The sequence below is a fragment of the Pongo pygmaeus genome, chromosome 5, assembly GCF_028885625.2.
Source record: "Pongo pygmaeus isolate AG05252 chromosome 5, NHGRI_mPonPyg2-v2.0_pri, whole genome shotgun sequence".
In the NCBI taxonomy this organism is placed as follows: domain Eukaryota; kingdom Metazoa; phylum Chordata; class Mammalia; order Primates; family Hominidae; genus Pongo; species Pongo pygmaeus.
Genome location: NC_072378.2, coordinates 13,661,306 through 13,683,345, shown reverse-complemented (window position 1 = coordinate 13,683,345; position 22,040 = coordinate 13,661,306). Strand labels below are relative to the sequence as shown.

General features: G+C 43.7%; 1 protein-coding gene across 2 annotated transcripts in view; it reads left to right on the top strand.

The window, feature by feature from the left end:
• Nucleotides 1-5,098, top strand: part of MCUR1 (mitochondrial calcium uniporter regulator 1) — a 72,958-nt gene extending 67,860 nt beyond the window's left edge. The window contains exons 9-10 of one of the 2 annotated variants that reach the window (XR_010126576.1): nucleotides 4,613-4,734; nucleotides 4,820-5,098. The gene's annotated coding sequence lies outside the window, so the exon portion shown is untranslated. Of the gene's footprint in view, nucleotides 1-4,612; nucleotides 4,735-4,816 lie in introns of both variants that reach the window. The other variant, XR_010126575.1, reaches the window with a different exon arrangement.
• The last annotated feature ends 16,942 nt before the right edge of the window (nucleotides 5,099-22,040 follow it).

Below are 22,040 nucleotides of genomic sequence, written 5' to 3'. Positions count from 1 at the left end.
ACTGAGTCCTAGACAGTTCTGTGGTATTCCTAAGGTCTTGCTGTTACTAGCACAAGTGAAACTTGATTCCAGGCCTCCTAACTCCCAGTCCAGCGCTTGTCTCTCTACATCCCATCACCTCTCTTAGATGACCCCCTTAATGCAGGTAGTTCATCTGAAGCATTTCAACTTGATGAAGCAATACAGGTTTTTAGAAAAAAATTTATCTTCTTTTATTTTGAGGCAGAGTCTTGCTCTGTCAGCCAGGCTAGACTGCAGTGCCATAACTTCAGCTCACTGCAGTCTTGACCTCCTGGGTTCAAGCGATCCTCTTGCCTCAGCCTCCCAAGTAGCTGGGATTACAGGCAAGTGCCACCATGCCCCGCTAATTTTTTTTTTTCCCTGAGACAAAGTCTCACTCTGTCGCCCAGGCTGGAGTACAGTGGTGCGATCTCAACTCACTGCAACCTCTGCCTCCCAGGTTCAAGTGATTCTCCTGCCTCAGCCTGCCAAGTAGCTGGGATTACAGGTGTGCGCCACCACTTCTGGCTAATTCTGTATTTTTAGTAGAAACGGGGTTTTAACATGTTAGCCAGGCTGGTCTTGAACTCTTTACCTCAAGTGATTAACCCACCTTGACCTCCCAAAGTCCCGGGATTACAGGTGTGAGCCACCGCACCCAGCCAACAACACTTTATCAGCCCTCTGTATTGCCACTACACAAATTTCATATTCAGCTATTTTGCCTTTTCCTTTTGAGTTTTTCTTCTTCTGGCTCTTTGTGTACCTTTAGGATATTAAACCTTAGTTAGAATATATGATGTAAATATTTTATTATAGACTGTCATATGCCTTTTAAGAATTAACCATGTCTTTTGTTGCATTTATTTTTTTACGTAGTCTGTCCATGTTTTTCTTGTGGTTTCTGGGTTGTGTGTTTTTTAAAAAAGTTCTTGTTTAGGATTTTTCTTTTTTTCTTTAGAACTCCTCTGTCATTTTTTTTTTTTTTCAGGATTTCTGATGTGCAAATATCTGGCTTTTCTATTTAGAGCAGTCACTTCTGAGTTTGGGGTTCACCATGAGATTTTTGTTCATAGTAGCCTGGGACTCCTAAATGTATAAAGTCTGAAAAGGCTTATAAGGCCCAGCCCGGGTCTTTAACTGTGTATACAGTGCCTGATCCTGGGCACACCCAGCTGAGAACATGTCTCCAGAGCTGAGGAAGACAGCATCCTTGGCCTCATGGTTAACATTTACCGAGCTCAGTACTCAGCAGTAGTTTAGGAATGGGTAGGCCATGGCCCTGCCCAGGTGGTGCATAGACTAGTGAAGGAGACAGATACATACACAGATCATTTCAGTTTTCCTACTATGACTGATTAAGTCTAATCTCGTAAAAGATTTAAATAGCCTGGGCCCAGTGGCTCACACCTGTAGTCCCACTGTGTCTGGAATTGGTGGGTTCTTGGTCTCACTGACTTAAAAAATGAAGCCACGAACCCTCACAGTGACTGTTACAGTTCCTAAAGGCGGCAAGTCTGGAGTTTGTTCCTTTTGATGTTCGGATGTGTCCGGAATTTTTTCTTTCTGGTGGGTTCGTGATCTCACTGGCTTCCGGAGTGAAGCTGCAGACCTTCACGGTGACTGTCATAACTCTTAAGGTGCCGCGTCTAGAGCTGTTCATTCCTCCCAGCGGGTTTGTGGTCTCTTAAGGTGGCACGTCTACAGTCGTTCATTCCTCCCGGTGGGTTTGCGGCCTCGCTAGCTTCAGACCTTTGCAACGAGTATTACAACCCATAACAGCAGTGTGGACCTAAAAAATGGACATCCACAAGATTTCCACAAGCTTTACTGCACAGTGAAAAAACAAAACTTCCAAAAAACAAAAAACAAAAAACAAAAAACCTCCCACAGCCTGCAAGGGAAGTCCAGCCGTTACTGCATGGCTCGGTTGGGGCAGGGAGAAGACACAGAGGGCTTCAAGCAGCCTGTTTTTATTCCCTTATCTGGTCCCACCCACATCCTGCTGATTGGTCCATTTTACAGAGAGCCGATTGGTCTGTTTTACAGAGAGCTGATTGGTCCATTTTACAGAGAGCCGATTGGTCCGTTTACAATCCCTGAGCTAGTCACAAAAGTTCTCCACATCCCTGTTAGATTACCTAAATACAGGGTCCATGGGTGTATTTACGAACCTTGAGCTAGATACAGAGTGCTGATTGGTGTATTTACAATCCCTTAGCTGTACATAAAGGTTTTCCAAGTTCCCACCAGACTCAGAAGCCCAGCTGGCTTCACCCAGTGGATCTCGCACCTCGGATGCAGGTGGAGCTGCCTGCCACTCCTGTACTCTGCGTCGGCACTCCTGAACCTTTGGGCGGTGGATGGGACCAGGCGCCATGGAGCAGGGGACGGTGCTCGTCGAGGAGGCTCAGGCCGCGCAGGAGCCCACGGCGGGGGGAAGGGAGAGACTCAGGCGAGGCGGGCTGCAGGTCCCAAGCCCTACCCCGCTGGAAGGCAGCTAAAGGCCGACAAGAAATCAAGTGCAGCGCCGGTGGGCCAGCACTGTTGGGGGACCCAGTGCACCCTCCGCAGCTGCTGGTCCGGGTGCTAAGTCCCTCACTGCCCAGGGCCGGCGGTGGCTCCGAGTGCGGGATCCGCCAAGCCCACGCCCACCCGGAACTCCAGCTGGCCCGCAAGCACCGCCGGCAGCCCCAGTTCCTGCCCGTGCCTCTCCGCACCTCCTCGCAAGCCCAGGGAGCCGGCTCCGGCCTCGGCCAGCCCAGAGAAGGGCTCCCACGGTGCAGCAGCGGGTTGAAGGGCTCCTCAAGCGCGGCCAGAATGGGCGCTGAGGCCGAGGAGGCACCGAGAGCGAGTGAGGGCTGTGAGGGCTGCCAGCAAGCTGTCACCTGTCACCAGCACCTTGGGAGGCTGAGGCAGGCGGATCACCTGAGGTCAGAGGTTCAAGACCAGGCTGGCCAACATGGCAAAAACCCTGTCTCTACTAAAAATGCCAAAATTAGCCGGATGTGGTGGCAGGCGCCTGTAATCTCAGCTACTCGGGAGGCTGAGGCAGGATAATCTCTTGAACCCGGGAGGCAGAGGTTGCAGTAAGCCAAGATCGTGCCATTGCACTTAAGCCGAGATCGCACCATTACACTCCAGCCCGGGCAACAAGAGTGAAACTCCACCTCCAAAAAAAAGAATTTTTTTAAAATAAAGGTAGAGATATTAACTCGATTACAGAACTCCAGATTTTAAAAATTGCTCCAAAAATTATGATCTAAGATTCCATAACAGCCAAAGAATTACCTACTAAGTAAGAGAAATAAAAATAGCATGGTGTGTAGAAAGCAGAGACTTGGACAGGAGTCACTTCCTTGGATTCTCACCTGGGTTGTGCCAGGTACAAGCCATGTGACCCAAAGTACTCCCTAGACTTCTGGCCTTGGTTCTTTCGTAGTTGGCTTTCAGGATCTTGGGAGAGGGGGAGTTTGATAAGGAGAGGGCATGGGAGAGCGGAGATGCATAAGGATTGTTCTGTCGTTTCATTTTGATTTTTAAATATCACACTGAAGGCCCCCTGGCTCATGCCTGTAATCCCAGCATTTTGGGAGGCCAAGAGGGGGCGGATCATTTGAGGTCAGGAGTTCAAAACCAACCTGGCCAACATGGCAAAACCTGTCTCTATTTAAAAAATACAAAAATTACCTGGGCATGGTGGCGCAAGCCTGTAGTTTCAACTACTCAGGAGGCTGAGACAGGAGAATCGCTTGAACCCTGTAGAAGGAGGTTGCAGTGAGCTGAGATCCTGCCACTGCACTCCAGCCTGGGTGACAGAGTGAGACTGCGTCTCAACAACAACAACAAAATCACACTGAAAAATCCTGCCTTTTTGATTAAACCCATATTTAGTTTACAAAGTGTTTTGTGATCTGATCCCTTATCTCACCTCTCTTGATTCCGTTTTTAGACAGGTCCTGTGTTCTCTCTTCCCTGTGAGACCTTTGCATGAGTTACTCTGTCCTCCTTCCCTGGCCTTCCCCCCATCACTTCTTTACCCACTGTTATAGGTTGAATTATGTCCCTAAAAAAAACCTTATGTTGAAGTCCTAACTCTCAGGACCTCCAAATGTGACCTTATTTGGAAATAGGGTCATTGCAGGTATCATTAGTTAGGATGAGGTCATACTGAAGCAGGGAGGCCTCTAATCCAATATGACCACTGTCTTTATGAAAAGGGGAAATTTGGACACAGATTGAGATGTAGGGAGAGAATGCCACGTGAAGACTGAAATTTTGCTGCTGCAAGCCAAGGAGTGCCAAGGATTGCTGGCAAACCACCAGACGCTAGGAGAGAGGCGTAGAACAGATTCACACTTGCGCCCACAGAAGAAACCAACCCTGCCAACACCTTGGTCTTGAACTTCCAGCCTCCAGAACTGTGAGACAATATATTGATGTGGTTTAAACCACCCAGTCTTTGGTACCTTGTCAAGGCATCTCTAACAAACTAACTAACCCACCTAACTCCCCTTCACAACTTCCCTCAGGCATTACCCGGAGGCCTTTCTTGGCTCTCCAAGTCTGGATTATTCATCATTCTTTCTTTCTTTTTCTTCTTTTTTTTCAGATGGAGTCTCTCACTGTCGCCCAGGCTGGAGTGCAGTGGCATAATCTCAGCTCAATGCAATCTCCACCTCCCGCATTCAAGTGATTCTCCTGCCTCAGCCTCCAGAGTAGCTGGGACTACAGGTGCACGTCACCACACCCAGCTAATTTATATATATATATATATATATATATATATATATATATATTTTTTTTTTTTTTTTAGTAGAGACGGAGTTTCACCATGTTGGCCAGGATGGTCTCGATCTCTTGACCTTGTGATCTGCCTGCCTCTGCCTCCCAAAGTGCTGGGATTACAGGTGTGAACCCCCACGCCCAGCTGATTGTTCATCTTTCCCAGAGGTTCACACAGAAACCAAGCTCTTCTAAGACTTCAGGTGGGCCTATAATACTGCCTGTGGACACCCCACGCCACATCATATTAGACATATTAAAATGTGTCCAAATCCTAAATTAAATATAATTTCGTGGTATAGTTTTGAAAGAATTTGCTTTATAACATTGCTTTGGGAATGGACTATGAGTAATTATTTTAAATTTATAATTGTTTATATCAGTAATAATTCTACGTATCTGGTAATTGTAAAAATCTTTTTTTTTTTTTGGTTTTGGTTTTTGATTTTCTGTTTTTTTAAGATAGGGTCTTGCTCTGTTGCTCAGGTTTGAGCGTGGTGGTATGATCACGGCTCACTGAAGCCTCAACCTCCCGGGTTCAAGCAATTCTCCCACCTCAGACTCCCGAGTACCTGGAACCATCTAGGTGCAGGCCACCATGCCTGACTCATTTTTTATTATTCTTTTGTAGAGACCAGTCTCTCTTTGTTGCCCAGGCTGGTCTTGAACTCTTGGGCTCAAGTGATTGTCCTGCCTCAACCTCCCTAAGACTGAGATTACAGGTGTAAGCCACCATGGCCTGTAGAAATTTTTTTTTTTTTTTTTTGAGATGGAATTTCACTCTTGTCACCCAGGCTGGAGTGCAATGGCGTGATCTTGGCTAACTGTAACCTCCACCTCCGGGTTCAAGTGATTCTCCTGCCTCAGCCTCCCGAGTAGCTGGAATTACAGGCGTCTGCTGCCACACCTGGCTTATTTTTGTATTTTTAATAGAGATAAGGTTTTACCATGTTGGCCAGGCAGGTCTGAAACTCCTGACCTCAGGTGATCCACCCGCCTCAGCCTCCCAAAGTGCTGGGATTACAGGCGTGAGCCACCATGCCCAGCAGAAATCTTTTAATAATCTAGTTTACAAATTGTTTTCAGATGTAATAACTTTTATAAATACTAAATGTGGCTGTGCTCAGTGGCTTACGTGTGTAATCCCAACACTTGGAAGGCCAAGGCGGGTGGATCACCTGAGGTCAGGAGTTCGAGACCAGACTGGCCAACATGGTAAAACCCTGTCTCTGTTAAAAATACAAAAATCAGCCAGGCATGGTGGCAGGCGCCTGTAATTCCAGCTACTTGGGAGGCTGAGGCAGGAGAACCGCTAGAACCCAGGAGGCAGAGGTTTCAGTGAGCCACGATCACACCACTGCACTCCAGCCTTGGCAACAGAAGGAGACTCCATCTCAATAAATAAATAAATAAATAAATACTAAATGAATTTGGAGGCGATTGACATAGTGTTGCATTTTTACATCATGTAGAAATTTAATTAAAGGTTTATTTGATGTTTTCATATTTTTATATTTTGAATGTATTTATATATCATTTTTATATATAATTTGTTTTCTTTTTATATTTTGAATATGATATTTATATGATATATCATTTATACATCTATCATTCTCTCCATTAAGGGTTTAGAATATATATATAATACACATATATATGTGTGTGTGTGTGTGTGTGTATCTATATATTTTTTTTTTAGGACTCAAATATTTTTATAGTTCCTGGTAAAGCTTGCAGGCCTTAAGCTCCTGCCAGTGGTGCCTAATGAATCAAACACACCCCAACATCCTGAGCTTATCTATGTTGCAGGACATAGCACTTTCTATGTTACTGTCATTACCCTGGGTTTCTTATCCAAATGTATAAATTTCTGGAGGAACAGTCAGTCTCTACCTTATTTCTCTTTATATCTTATGCAGCGCAATGTTTGCCATGCAGCTGGTGGGTGGTCCAGTAGTCTCATTTAATGAACAAATGAGCCCTTTTTTGTTTTGTTTTTTTTTTTACAAATTCAACTTTAAAAAATTACTAAGTGTGGCAATAATTAATGCTTATACTTTAAAATAAAGAGCTAAACATGAAACAGATAAAACTGCAGGAAACAGTTAAAACTGCCGGGCACGGTGGCTCATGCCTGTAATCCCAGCACTTTGGGAGGCCGAGGCGGGCGGATCACCTTAAGTCGGGAGTTTGAGACCAGCCTGACCAACATGGAGAAACCCCATCTCTACCAAAAATAGAAAATTAGCCTGGGTGGTGACACATGCCTGTTATCCCAGCTACTCGGGAGGCTGAGGCAGGAGAATTGCTTGAACCTGGGAGGTGGAGGTTGCAGTGAATTAAGATCGTGCCATTGCACTCCAACATGGGCAACATGAGCGAAACTCAGTCTAAAAAAAAAAAAAACTACAGGGCAGGCTGGGTGCGGTGGCTCACACCTGTAATCCTAGCACTTTGGGAGGTCAAGGCAGGTGGATCACCTGAGGTCAGGAGTTTGAGAACAGCCTGGCCAACATGGCAAAGCCCTGTCTGTACTAAAAATACAAAAATTAGCCAGGTGTGGTGGTGGGCACCTGTAATCCCAGCTACTGAGGAGGCTGAGGCAGGAGAATCACTTTAACCCGGGAAGCAGAGGTTGCAGTAAGCTGAGACCGTGCCACTGCACTCCAGCCTGGGTGACACAGCGAGACTCCGTCTCAAAAAAAAAAAAAAAAATTGCAGGGTGTATATATTTTTTTACATTTGAGGACATTTATATTATGTCATTATAAGGACAAAACCACATTTTACCTTAGAAGGACAAAACCATTGTCATTTTGCTATTCCTAAGGGATAGGAGCAGATGCTAATTGTTGGTAAGTGGTCTAAGTGGGCTTCCACCTCTCTTGGTCTTCCTTCTAGGCTTTGGTTCAAGAAAGTGAGTCTTGGATTAGGCCAAGCTAAGGGTTTAGAATAAATGCTAAAGAGCAAAGGCCAAGGAGGAGAAACACATGGACATCATAATGGTAAGAGCAGGGTCTGAAAAAAAGTAGGGATGTTGGGGAATGGAGGGTGAAGCAGAAGACAGTTGCCTATGCAATCATAATGATGCCGATGAGATAATAAACAAGCAACAGCATGTGCTGAGAGTTTACTAGTGACAAAAGCAGTGGGGATGGGATTTGCATGCATTGCCTCTTTTTACCCTCGTGACAGTTCTGTGATGTGTTATCATTCTCCCCATTATATGGAAAAAGAAATTGGGTTTAAAGAGATAAAGCTGAAGTTAAGGTGAAGGTCTTCCAGCTGATGATGGCAGAGCTGGGATTTGGAGTCTGTATGGCTCCAGAACCCACACTCTTAACTACCACCTTCTTCCCAGCAATTTGGTTACATATTTTTGTATTTTTAGTAGAGACGGGGTGTCCCCATGTTGGCCAGGCTGATCTCAAACTGCTGACCTCAGGTGATCTGTCTGCCTCGGCCTCCCAAAGTGCTGGGATTACAGGCATGAGCCACCGTGCCCGGTCTCCCCAGCAATTTGTTCTCGTGTGTCTGTTACACACGAGATTATGGGGCCCTTGAAGGCAGAAATTTTCGTTTTGTCTTTATATTATAGGTTGCTTTTCTGACTGTTTAAATGGAAGAATATGGATATAATACAGTAATTGCTTATCATATTGATTTTTATTGAGGAAAGTGCATGACACCCTCCAAGTTCATTTCTCTTGACATTTATTACAATATTTATGTGAAAGCAAAAACTCCTTGAATCCATACCTATTCTGTTAACATTAAACACTTAAGCAGTGCTTATTCTGTTCCAGGCACAATTTCACTTGGGCTGTGTGTATTAACTCATTTAATCCTCTCAGGAACCCTCCAAGCAGAGGAGCAGCCCACAACCATGCAGGTTGTAAATGGTGCCCCCTAGAGTTGTGCAGTTCTCAACCTGCACAACCACCACAACCGCATGTTGTGACCTGGCTTGTGCCCCTTAATATGCTCATTTTACAGATGGAGAAACTGAGGCATGGAGGTATTAAGTGAACATTCTTACTTCAGAGTTTAATCAACCTCATGATCACTACATAATTATTATTCAAACCCTGGTAAAATAAAACGTCATTAACCCAGCTCAGTTGCAAGAATGGGTGTGGAAAGGTAGTAGACTTCACTACTTAAAGTGTACAAATTATGGAATTATTTCTAAGGAAATTTGTTCTAGTAGATTAAACTACATTTTACCAATTAGTTAAGTACTTCCAGACTGTCTATGGAGAAGCACTGTCATGTTCCTTTAATAAATGTTGACGTCTCACTTACAATCACTAATAATGAATGTACTAAAATCCTTCAAATTAAAAAAGGATCTGGCTTTATTTAAGCAGTTAAATGTGTCCCCTTACAAGTCTATTAACTAGCATAACAATTTATTTACTAAACAATTCTTAAATTAATTAAAGCCTTCACCATGTTCAAAATGAATGCATTACAATTCAGAATTGAGTTCAACTTGGCCGGGTGCAGTGGCTCACGCCTGTAATCCCAGCACTTTGGGAGGCTGAGGCGGGAGGATCATGAGGTCAAGAGATGGAGACCATCCTGGCTAACACAGTGAAAACCCGTCTCTACTAAAAATACAAAAACAAAATTAGCCGCGCGTGGTGGTGGGCGTCTGTCATCACAGCTATTCGGGAGGCTGAGGCAGGAGAATGAGGTGAACCCAGGAGGCGGAGCTTGCAGTGAACCGAGATCACTCCACTGTACTCCAGCCTGGGCGACAGTGAGACTCAGTCTCAAAAACAAAAAACAAAAAACAAAACAAAACAATAAAAGAATTCAGTTCAACTTAATAAGGTTTTATTATATTGTAAAGGACTACATTAGGAAAGCTGTAGGCAGGAGCTCCAAGAGAAACACATTTCTAAACTCTGACAGAATAACTCCTAAGCCAATGATGACGTAGGATGTGAACCTGGTTCATGGCCAATTTAATACAGATTTTTTGGTCTAGTTTCTAGAATACATTGCTCAGTTAAAAAACTTAAAAGGCCACAGAATTCCAAGTAAATTATTTTATGCATGTATTAATACTTACTATAAAACTGGCGTTGTGTTGCATGGTGCTTTAGGCTTCAGTCTTCCCAGACTTTAATGTGCACAAGAATCATCTGGGGATAGTTACCCTGCAGATTCTTATTCAGTAGGTCAGGGGCAGAGCCAGAGAATCCACATCTCTAAAATGCTCCCAGGGAAGCTGATGCTGAAGGGTTTGGAACTCAGATTTTGGGGGCCAGATAGTTGGATCTGCATCAAAATTGTAGCTCGGTCAGGCACGGTGGCCCACGCCAGTAATCCCAGCACTTTGGGAGGCTGAGGCGGGTGGATCACGAGGTCAGGAGTTCGAGACCAGCATGGCCAATATGGTGAAACCCCATCTCTACTAAAAATACAAAAACATTAGCTGGGTGTGGTGGCAGGGGCCTGTAATCTCAGCTACTCGGGAGGCAGAGGCAGGAGAATCACTTGAACCCAGGAGGCAGAGATTGCAGTGAGCCGAGATCACCTCACTGCACTCCAGCCTGGGCGACAGAGTGAGACTTCATCTCAAAAAAAAAAAAAAAACTGTAGCTTTACTGCATATTAGATCTGTGACCTGGGGCAAGGTACTTAACCTCTCTGTGCCTTAGTTTCCTCATCTGCAAAATGGAGTCATGATAACAATATATACATCATAGGTGTGTTGTGAAGATTAGATTAGTTAATGAATGTAAAGAAATTCAAGCAGAAAAAAAAAACACAAACTGGCGTTATACTACACATACGATTGCAGCTTGCTTTTCTCATTTAGCTGTATATCCTGGGCATCTTTCCATGTCAGTAGAATAAAATCTACCCCATTCCCTCTAACAGCTACATAGAATTCCACAAGTGGATGTATCTTAATTTGCCTCATTCCAGTGATGTTTTTTCTCTTTTTAAAAATTATGGTAAAACATACATGACATAAAATTTTACTATTTTATTTTATTTGAGATAGGGTCTCACTCTGTCCACCAGGCAGGAGTGTAGTGGTGTGAACATGGCTCACTGCAGCCTTGACCTCTTGGGCTCAAGCCATCCTCCTGCCTGAGCCTCCTGTGTAGTTGGGACCACAGGTGCATGCCACCACACCTGGCTAGTTCTTTAAATTTTTTGTAGAGACAGGGTCTCACTATATTGCCCAGACTGGCATTGAACTCCTGGGCTCAAGTAATCCTCCTGCCTCAGCCTCCCAAAATGCTGAAATTACAGGCATGAGCCACCATGACCAGCCCAAAAGTTGCCATTTTAAACATTTTTAAGTGTTCAGTTCAGTGGCATTAAGTACATTGGCATGGTTATGCAACCATCATCACTATCTCTAGAACTTTTTCACCATCCCAGACACAAACTCTGTACCCTATAAACAACGCCTCCTCCTTCTCCCAGCCCTTGAGACCCTTTATTCGATTTTGTGTCCCTATAAATTTTCCTAGTCTAGGTTCCTCATATAAGTGGAATCATATAGTATTTGTCCTTTCGTGCCTCTGATGGATTTCGAAGGACATGTTTTCTCAATCTGCCTTCCTGTAGAATCCATGCTCTGAATTTTGAACTCTCTGAGGAGCTGGCTGTTATCCCTCTCCTTGGCCTGGACAGGAATTAGGTCTGAGGTGGTGGCCTTCTATGACATGCAAGCTCTGTAGACTTCTGACTGTGTAATTAACAAGCGCAATCATCACTTTCACTCCCTGTGCACCTACTGCAGGCCAGCACTGTACCGCACACTGCTCTGTGAACTTGGAAGAATGGTCCCCTTTTTACAGATACAGACACTGAAAATCAGAGAGGCAAAATGACCTTTTTGCTTTTACTAGTTAGGGACAGAGGTGGGTTCTAGTTAGGTCTGACTCCAAAGCCCCTGCTGTTTCACTACCTAGTAGTCTGGCAAAGGAAAATGCAGTTATTTCCAGTATTTTTTTTAAAACAACATTCTGATTAGTACAGGTGGAACTTAAACTAAGCACCCTGAAAATTGAAAATGCAGATACATAGCCAAAATAACTGAGGTATTTGCTAAACAAAGGAATTCATCACAGAACCTCTCTTGAGCACAAAAGCTTCTCATTTGTTACTTAGTTTCTCAGATAGGGGCATTTTCAACCGCTTGTGTGTTTGAGAGTAGATTTACATTGCGTGCTCTTGTCCAGCCTCGTTTTAACAGTCTCGTCCTCATCACGAGAGTATGTTGATTCAGGATGGTAGTTAAGCAAACAAAGGACTTCAGCAAACAGTTCTTTATAGAGCTAGCCCTATCCTAAAAAAAAAAAAAGCCCTATCCTAAAGCAGTCATTCCCCTCAGTGCTCCCCACAAGGAACAAGAATGCTCAGAGTCAACCTCTGAGTGATCCCTGACATACGGAACAAAAGTCAAAATGCTAGTTTGATTTCTTAAGATACTCCCTGGGCAACTAAACCAGCGTGCATGTGTGTGTGTGTCTCTGTGTGTGTGTGTGTGTGTGTGTGTGTACATGTGTATCCAGTTACTTATGGAACTAGACTCAAATATTCTACTTGATGAGAAAATCCTCTAAACATGGCTATAACTAACACATCTAAAAATTCCCTTCCTCTCTCCTGCAAGGTGTCTTTTGTCTCTTGTTTTTGCCAAAAAGAAAGAGCGCGGTCTATGTTTTGCATCACCCTCTTCACGTGCTCAAGTTCAGGATCATCTTCGCAGGCTCACATGTTGTTTTGGCAGCACACATGCATTCTTTCCTGCGGCTGCCCCTTAAAGGAGCCACGTTCAGCCGAGGGGAACTGCGGCTGTCCTCCCAGCAGCTGCCGACTGGATGTACTGTGTGTTGTGATCGTGTGATGTTATGCTCTAGGTCTGTTTTGACTAGCTGGATATTAGATTGGGGTGATAAGAGAAGGCTTGATAACATCACCTGAATACAATGTGCAAGCCAAAGCCACTGTCTTCTTATTCATTGTGAACACCAACAAGACAAAAAAACAAAAACAAAAACAAAATGATAATATCCCCAATGACTTCAGAAAGAGATACTGGTCAAAAGGTCAAGGTTTTCCAGATCTGATGCTTTTTAGTGATTTGGGTCAAGATATTTAACACTTTTTTTGAGACGGAGTCTCGATCTGTCACCCAGGCTGGAGTGCAGTGGTGTGATCTCAGCTCACCACAACCTCTGCCTCCCAGGTTCAAGCGATTCTCCTGCCTCAGCCTCCTGAGTAGCTGGGATTACAGGCATGCACCACCACACCTGGCTAATTTTTGTATTTTTAGTAGAGGTGGGGTTTTTCCATGTTGCTCAGGTTGGTCTTGAACTCCTGACCTCAGGTGATCCACCCACCTCAGCCTCCCAAAGTGCTGGGATTATAGGCGTGAGCCACCGCGCCTGGCCGATATTTAACATTTCTGTGACAATGATTAGTATCCAACCCCTACATAGTTACTAGGGACTTTGTAATTAGACAATCTTCTAAGTTGTTACTTAAATAAGTCTGAAATTCAAATCACACGTAGCTCCATACACTGGATACCTTTGAAGGATTCGTGAGAAACAATCCCCTTAAACACCCTGGCTGTGATACAATAAGGCTACTCAGCACACTAGGAAATTGGTCGTACTATTTTCTTATTGCAGCAAAGGTTGCTGCCCTTTTAAAGTTTGATGCTGTATCAGAACATAATCTTAACCTTTGATCCCTGTTTCAATGCTTTGTGGGAATAATTGTGCATTCACATTCAGCAAGATCCTCAAACTTTCAGGGCTAGTATGATGTACAGGGTTCAGAAAAACAGGGAAGGAAATAAAGCCATCCCTCCAGTTTTATGTGCATGTCATTGATTATCCATTTGGGGTCATTGAAATATGTTGCACATGTATTCTGGGGTCCGTGTGTTCTGGAGAAATCGTGGTTCCCGTAAATTTTAAATTATAATTCAGTATGTATTTATTGAACATCTCAATGCTGTGCTTGCTCTCAAGTGAAGAGAATGAGCTAAGCAAAGAAACAGATGAAATAGCTAGTGGCCACCCTTCTGAAAGGGTTTCCATCTTCCCCTCTTCCCGTCAATATCATATCACTCCACAGCAAGGCTGGTTTTCATCACTCAACAAGCACGTGAAACACACAATGAAGTGTATTTATAAGGAAGTTATTGTCTAGCTTAGGAGAAAAAATGTATATATGAAAAAGCTAGAGGCTGGGTGTGGTGGCTCATACCTGTAATCGCAGCACTTTGGGAGGCCGAGGCAGGCAGATCATTTGAGGTCAGGCATTCGAGACCAGCCTGGCCAATATAGTGAAACCTCATCTCTACTAAAAATACAAAAATTAGCCAGGTGTGGTGGTGGGCGCCTGAAATCCCAGCTACTCGGGAGGCTGAGGCAGGAGAATCATTTGAACCCGGGAGGTGGAGGTTGCAGTGAGCCGAGATTGTGCCACTGTACTCCAGCCTGGATGACAAGAATAAGACTCTGTCTCAAAAGAAAGAAAAGAAAAAGCTAGAGACCAGTGCAAGTTCATGTAGAATCAAGTGCTAGAATGTGAGTGGCAAAGACTGAAAATGGGTTGGAATTTCAAAGGAGGGGAAAATAGCCAGGCTCAGGTTAGTGAGGGATTTCTGTGGAAGGAACCTTGAGAGCTGGCCCTTGAATGGAGTGAGGAATTGAACTAATGCAAAGGACAAACAGTGGGCATCTCAGACTGGCAAATAGCTGAGCCGGAGCAGAGCATGGAGGTGAAATGAAAACACTGTGCATGACTATTTCCATTTGTCCCTCCTTTATATTTTTCCCTGCTGCCTCACACAGGAGAGTTCCTTCAACTCCAGCTAATAAGCTGCAAGTTTATGGAATAGCCACTCGTACTTTACACCATCTGTTCAGAGAATGTTTTGTACCCTCTCTCTCATATTTTGGGGGAGGGCAGGGGAACTGTATTTAATGAGGAAAATGGAAACATTAAAGGGAAATGTGCTCCTTCCTTTCTTATCCCTACCCTTTCTTCCTGAATGACTGAGTCCTGAAGTATTAGATGGGGCAGAGTGAGGTGGGCGTTCACAGGGAGGGGAGAGGCAGGGCTGCGGTGCGTCAGAGCCACACCAGGTAGAGGGGCCTCCACGCAAGGGGGAGGTCAGCCCAGGAGTCACAGCCTACAGGGTGAGGGGCATCCACTCACGGGGGTGCTTGATGTGTGTATCCGAGCATCCTTACCTGGGGGCAGCCTGACATGGGGCATCAGAGCCTGAGCGGAGAAAGAAAAGCATCCATAAGGGAGAAGAGACAACTGTGGAGTTTGGAGATTGATGCAATAAGAAATATATTAAGGTTTCTGTTCGTGACCAGCCTGACCAACATGGTGAAACCCATCTCTACTAAAAATACAAAAGTTAGCTGGGTGTGGTGGCAGGCGCCTGCAGTCCCAGCTACTTGGGAGGCTGAGAAAGGAGAATTGCTTGAACCCAGGAGGCAGAGGTTGCAGTCAGCCAAGATTGCATCACTGCACTCTAGTCTGGGTGACAGAGCGAGACTCCATCTCAAAAAAAAAAAAAATATATATATATATATATATATATATAAAGATTTCTCACTGTCAGAAAGGGGAGTTAGAAAATATGGAAAGGAAGAAAACTAAGATGAATATTGTGGTTTTCGATTAAAATTGGGTGTATTAGTATGAATCAGAGTTTTCAAGATAGATGAATGGATAGACTTATAAACATAAATGAACATCCATATATATGTATTGTGGTGGGCATACTCTAAGAAGGCCCCCAATTATTCACTTTGGGAGGCCTGAGTCTCCTCTTGCATCTACCATGTGTTAAAGATGCTCCTGAGATGGCCTGGAATGATCTGCACCCCCTGTATTCACCCCCAGTATTCATGCCTTCCCCTTGAGTGTGGGCAGAGCCTATGACTCACTTCTAACCAAGAGAATATAGCAAATAGAATGGAATGTCATTTCTGTGAGTATGTTACATAAGATTATAATGTCCATCTTGCTTGGAGACTCTCTTTTGCTTTTTTTTTTTTTTTTTTCTTTTGAGATGGAGTCTCACTCTGTTGCCCAGGCTGGAGTGCAGTGGTGCAATCTCAACTAACTGCAGCCTCCACCTCCCGAGTTCAAGTGATTCTCCTGCCTCAGCCTCCTGAGTAGCTGGGATTACAGGCGCGCACCACCAAGCCTGTCTAATTTTCATATTTTTAGTAGAGATGGGGTTTCACCATGTTGGCCAGGCTGGTCTTGAAGTCCTGACCTCAGGTGATCCGCTCGCCTCAGCCTCCCAAAATGCTGGGACTACAAGCATGAGTCACTGTGCCCGGCCTCTGCTTTTTTTTGAGACAAAGTCTTGCTCTGTAGCCCAGGCTGGAGTGCAATGGCGCCATCATAGTTCACTGCAATCTCTGCCTTCTGGGCTCAAGCGATCCTCCTGCCTTAGCCTCCCAATTAGCTGGGACTACAGGCATGTGCCACCATGCCCAGCTACTTTTTTTGTATTTTTTATAGAGACAGGATTTCGCCATGTTGCCCAGGCTGGTCTCAAAGTCCTGGGCTCAAGTCATCCTTGCCTCGGCCTCCCAAAGTGCTGGGATTACAGGCATGAGCCAGCTCATCTGGTCTTCTTGCTGACTTTGATGAAGCAAGTTGCTAGGTGATGAATCACCCTATGGAGAGGCCCACATGGCAAGGAACTGAGGGTAGCCTTCAGCCAATAGCCAGTAAAAGCCTGAGGCCCTCAGTTCAGCACACCCAGAAAGACCTGAATCTTGCTACCACATGAGCTTGTAAGTGTGTCTTTCCTCAGATGAACCCTGAGATAAAACCATAGCCTCAGTTGACATTTTGTGAGAATTTAAAGCAGAGGATTCCACTAAGCCATGCCAGGACTCCTGAGCCACAAAAACTGTGAGGTAATGAATGTGTGTTGTTTTAAGATGCTAAATTTGTGGTAATTTGTTATACAGCAATCAATGCCTAACATACATATGTATGTATATTACTTAGCTCTCGCTGAAAAGGCCTAGAGGAACAACACTCCGATATCAATAAGCACACTGAGCACCTAGATTTTGGCCTCAAACACCATTTGCAATTAAAAGGAATTATGGCTTCTTGGAGAAATGGCTGATTCCAGGGCTGTAGCATGGAAAGCGCGAGATGAGTCTGGAACATCTTGTTGTGCCTGAAAGTCAGGAAGTGCTCAGAAAGTGTTGGGGACATGTCAAAAGGCATAGAAGCCAGGTAGAGGGGCTCCCACTAGCCTACTGAGGGACAATCTGAATATCAAAATAAATAATAATGATGAATTCTAACCCTATTGAATAAAATTGGAAATCACATCCATAGAGCTATAAATAAATAAATGAAAGTTTGATGAATAATGAGATATTTGGATTATTTCAATGCATCTCTCCACAAAATATTTATTAATTGCAAAGAGGAAAAGAATAACTTTATAGTGGAGAAGACTGACAGATAGCACCTTTATTAAATGATAGTTATCATCAGAAATGCGACACATTACTATTGTGTGGCACCTGATACACTGAGAAGAACACAGAGGCATTTCTATGATATTCCTGCCCAAGATTCATAACCTGAATCTACTCATGAGGAAATAGACAAGCCCAAATTAAAGGACACTAAAAAATAACTGGCCTGTAATCTTCAAAAGTGTCAGGGTCAGGAAAGTCAAGGAGTTACTGAGGAAGTGTTTCATGGCTAGAGACATATGACAAGTAACTGCAATGCATGGTTTTGAACTGGATCATTAGCTGTAAACAATGTTATTGGGGCAACTGGTAAAATTTGAATGGGATGTGAAGATTAGATAGTACTAATGCATCAGTGTTTCTTTCCTGATTCTGATGGTTGTATTTCGGTTATGTAGAATATCTTGTTTGTAGAAATTCCACACAGGTGATGTCAGCAATTTGCTCTCAAATGGCTCAGTAGAAGTAGTTCTTTGAATTGTATCTCCGATTTCCCTGTAATTTTGTGATTGTTTCAAAAATTAAAAAAAATTTTTTTAAAAGGAAGAAATGCTGGTCTCTCTTAGAACTTGTTGGAAATGCAGCTTCTTGAGCCCCACTCCAGATCAATTCTTCAGGTGATTCTGATGCACTGAGAGCCACTGTACTAGCCCATTTATTCAAATTTTAACATCGAAAAACCATTTCTTAGCTGAGTGTGACTCCCACTACTGGACATAAATAAGATTGGTCTTTTAAAATTTCTACTCTTATTTCCATTGATAATTCATTATAAAGCTGAAAAGGCTGATACTAAGACAGTAGAATAATACATTTTAGAACTGTTTTGAAAAAAGAGGGAAGGAACTGCTATTTATTGAGAGCATGCCATATGCCAAGCTTCATGCTAGTTTCTTTCTTGTAGGAAAGAAAATCCATGGATTTTCAGGATAGCTTCCAGAAATTTAAATCAGAATCCTCCAGCCCAATTCACTGAATATTCTAGCTTCTAAGAAACCCATTCACCATTCCTTCAACAAACATCTATTGATGGCCTACTATGTGCCAGGAGTAAGAAAAGCACTGAAAGTTACATGGCAGTAAATTCATGTACACAGTATTTGGTGCTTGTGACAAAAACCTTCATAGCACATATAATCTTTTTTAAAATAAGAGCTTTATTGATATATAATTCACATACCACATAATTTATCCATTTAATATGTACAGTTCAGCAGTTTTTAGTATATTCACAAAGTTGTGCAACCATCACCATCATACCTTTTAGAACATTTCACCACCCCCAAAAGAAATTTTCTACCCACTAGCAGTCACTCCTCACTCTCTCCTCCCCCCAACTCCTGACAACCACTAATCTACTTTCTGTGTCTATGGATTTGCCTATCCTGAACATTGCATATAAAATGAAACATAAAATATGTGGTCTTTTGTGATTGGCACCCTTCAATTAGCATAATATTATGAAGGTTCATCCGTGTTGTAACATTTATCAGAACCAGAACTCCATTCCTTTATACTGCTGAATAATGTTCCACTATATGAGTAGACAACATTTTATTTTTAAATGTTTAATTTAATTTAATTAAAAAATTCTTGAGACAGGGTCTCGCTCTGTCACCCAGGCTGGAGAGCAGTGGCATGATCACAGACCACTGCAGCCTCGACATCAGGGGCTCCAGAGATCCTTCCACCTCAGCCTTCCGAGTAGCTGGGTGTACAGGTGCGCACCATTACGCCTGGCTAACTTTCTTATTTTTTTCTAGAGACAGGGTTTCTTCATGTTGCCCAGGCTGGTCTCAAACTCTTGGACTCAAGTGATCTGGCCTCCCAAAGTGCTGAGATTATAGATGTGAGCCACTGTGCCTGGCCAACATTTTATTTATCCATTCATCGATTGATGGATATTTGGATTATTTCTACTTTTTTACTATTATGAATAATGCTGCTATGAACATTTGTGTGCAAGTTTTTATGTGAACATATGTTTTCCTTTCTTTTGGGTATATACCCAGGAGTAGAATTGCTGGGTCATATGGGAAATCTAAGTTTAAGCCTGGAGGAACTGCCATACTGTTTTCACACCTGCAGTGTCTGAGCGTATCAGGGCTCTGGTTTCTCCACATCCTTGTCAACACTTGGTATAGTATATGTAATCTTTGCATCATAATTAAACTGTGAACACTTAATTCTTTTTTTTTTTTTTTTTTTTTGAGACAGAGTCTCGCTCTATCTCCCAGGCTGGAGTGCAGTGGCGTGATCTTGGCTCACTGCAAGCTCCACCTCCTGGGTTCACACCATTCTCCTGCCTCAACCTCCCGAGTAGCTGGGATTACAGGCGCCTGCCACTGCACCTGGCTAATTTTTTGTATTTTTGGTAGAGATGGGGTTTCACCGTGTTAGCCAGGATGGTCTTGATCTCCTGACCTCGTGATCTGCCTGCCTCACTCTCCCAAAGAGCTGGGATTACAGGCGTGAGCCACCGTGCCCAGCCCCTACACTTAATTCTTAGAATGAAGACCACTGGATGGGTTATAAAGACTTGAAATCAAGCATTATGAAAGTAGCTTGCTTGTGTCATCAAGAAGTATTTAAGGAGTGCCTCCTAGATATAGGGCACTACAATAGGAAATAGGCTCTTTGAAGGTGTTTTTTGTGGTTGTGTTAAGTAAATGGGGCGTCTATGACTCAGATTTCCCTGGCAAGCCAGGAAGTATCTCAAAATCTCCAGGTCTGGTTCTACAGGCAGGGCAGCATGACTGAAAACTCTGGTATTTCAGATCACCCACGGTAGGCAGGGACAAGTAATGATAGCTTTTGGCAAACCTAAGACAGATCCAGGACACCTGTAATTGGCCTGAATTTCCGGCTTTGAGTTCAGACCTAGCCTTTAGGCCACTAACTGGTGAACCATTGGCCAGATCTGACCCACAGAGGTGTTTCGTTTGACCTGTGAAGTGTTTGGAACATTTTGATTTGAAATTCCTTTATGCTCTCCACTCTGTTATTGTTTATACCTCCACTCTGTTATTATATTTATACAATATAAATATTGTTTTATATTCGTTCACTCTTTTACATTATCTACCTGTCTCATGGAGGTATTTGAGTTTGCAAGTCCTGCTCAGGATGATGCCTTAGTCATATATTTAAGGCCTGGGCAATTATCAAATAGAATATCATTGCCATAATAAAAAAGCAGAGTTACATCCCTACATCAACAAGAAGCAGTTGTTAAACCCATAATTGTGCAACATGCTACATAGAGAACAGTAAATAGTTGTGACCTATATCTATGAGGACCTTATGAACTAAGGTAAACCATGCTGACACAGACAGACTTTCTCATGGTCAACAGAGAGTAGAAAAAGGCGTATGGACCATGAAAATAAACATGATGAAGGTCAGTAATGAGCACGGTGGCAACAGCCAAACTTACGGGCTTGTGTTCCTACTTACACACGTATTCTAAAAATGGTCTCTTTATGAAAGACCCTCTTCCCAGATTAAACCTATTAAAATGTGAACTTACTTGATGGACACATTTGCAAGACTTTTGACATCCCAACATTGCTCAGTAATGCCAACATTCAGAGAGTTCTCTTAAGGCAGATGTAGTCATTGAAATGATCAGGTGTGTGATTAGAAATGTCACTTGAAGGCCAGGCGCAGTGGCTCACACCTGTAATCTCAGCACTGTGGGAGGCCGAGGCAGGTGGATCACCTAAGGTCAGAAGTTTGAGACCAGCCTAGCCAACATGGTAGACACCGTTTCTACTAAAAATACAAAAATTAGCCTGGTGTGGTGGCAGGAGCCTGTAATCCCTGCTACTTAGGAGGCTGAGGCATTAAAATCATCTGTATCTGGGAGGCGAAGGTTGCAGTGAGCTGATATGGCACCACTGCACTCCAGCCTGGGTGACAGAGTGAGAATCCATCTCAAAAAAAAAAGCATCCTTGGATGCTCTTGGTGCCCTGAGCACGTCCTGTCACCTGCTGGTGCACCCATCTCAGGCTGCAGGGAATGTTGCCAGTGACTCATAGCCACACCCTCACCTCCTTGCCCAGAGATCCCTGGGATGTTATACCACCCCAGGGAGGAATGTGGTCTGCAGCTAATGAGTGGTTAATACAGGCTTTAAAAGCCCTGGACTCTTGCCTTAAGGTGGGATGATTCCATGGTGCACACACACTCCAGAGCTTCCTGTGGGGTTAGGCTGGAGCCAGACCTCGCCGAGCTTATGTCTTTGCCTGGCTTCCTCCCCGTGCTAGTCTGCTTCCCTTATTCCCCTACAGATTTCCCTTGAGAGCACTCTCTCAAAAGATCACATGTACCAGAAACCCCATCTCAGCCTCCGTTTCTAGGAAACCTGATCTGGGACACCTAACCTATCCTACAAAATTGTCCTTACGGGGTCAAATTTTTAAATAGTTATTAAAGCATAATACACATGACATTAGGCATGTAATGGTTAGAAAGTAACAGCCCTGAGCTCTAGCAGTCATGGTGACCCTCTAATAGTCCCTTAAAGGCAGTTTTATGGCATTAATGCCTCTGCCCAGTGGAAGAGCCATTTCATTTCATACTTCAATCATAAAATTACTTTTCCATCAAACCAGAGTGCTTATATAACCCCTTCCTTTACTGAAATGTGGCCGGAACCGAGAGAGAGAGAGAGAGAGAGAGAGAGCTATAAAATTATGAAGACAAGCAGTGAGCCTATATTG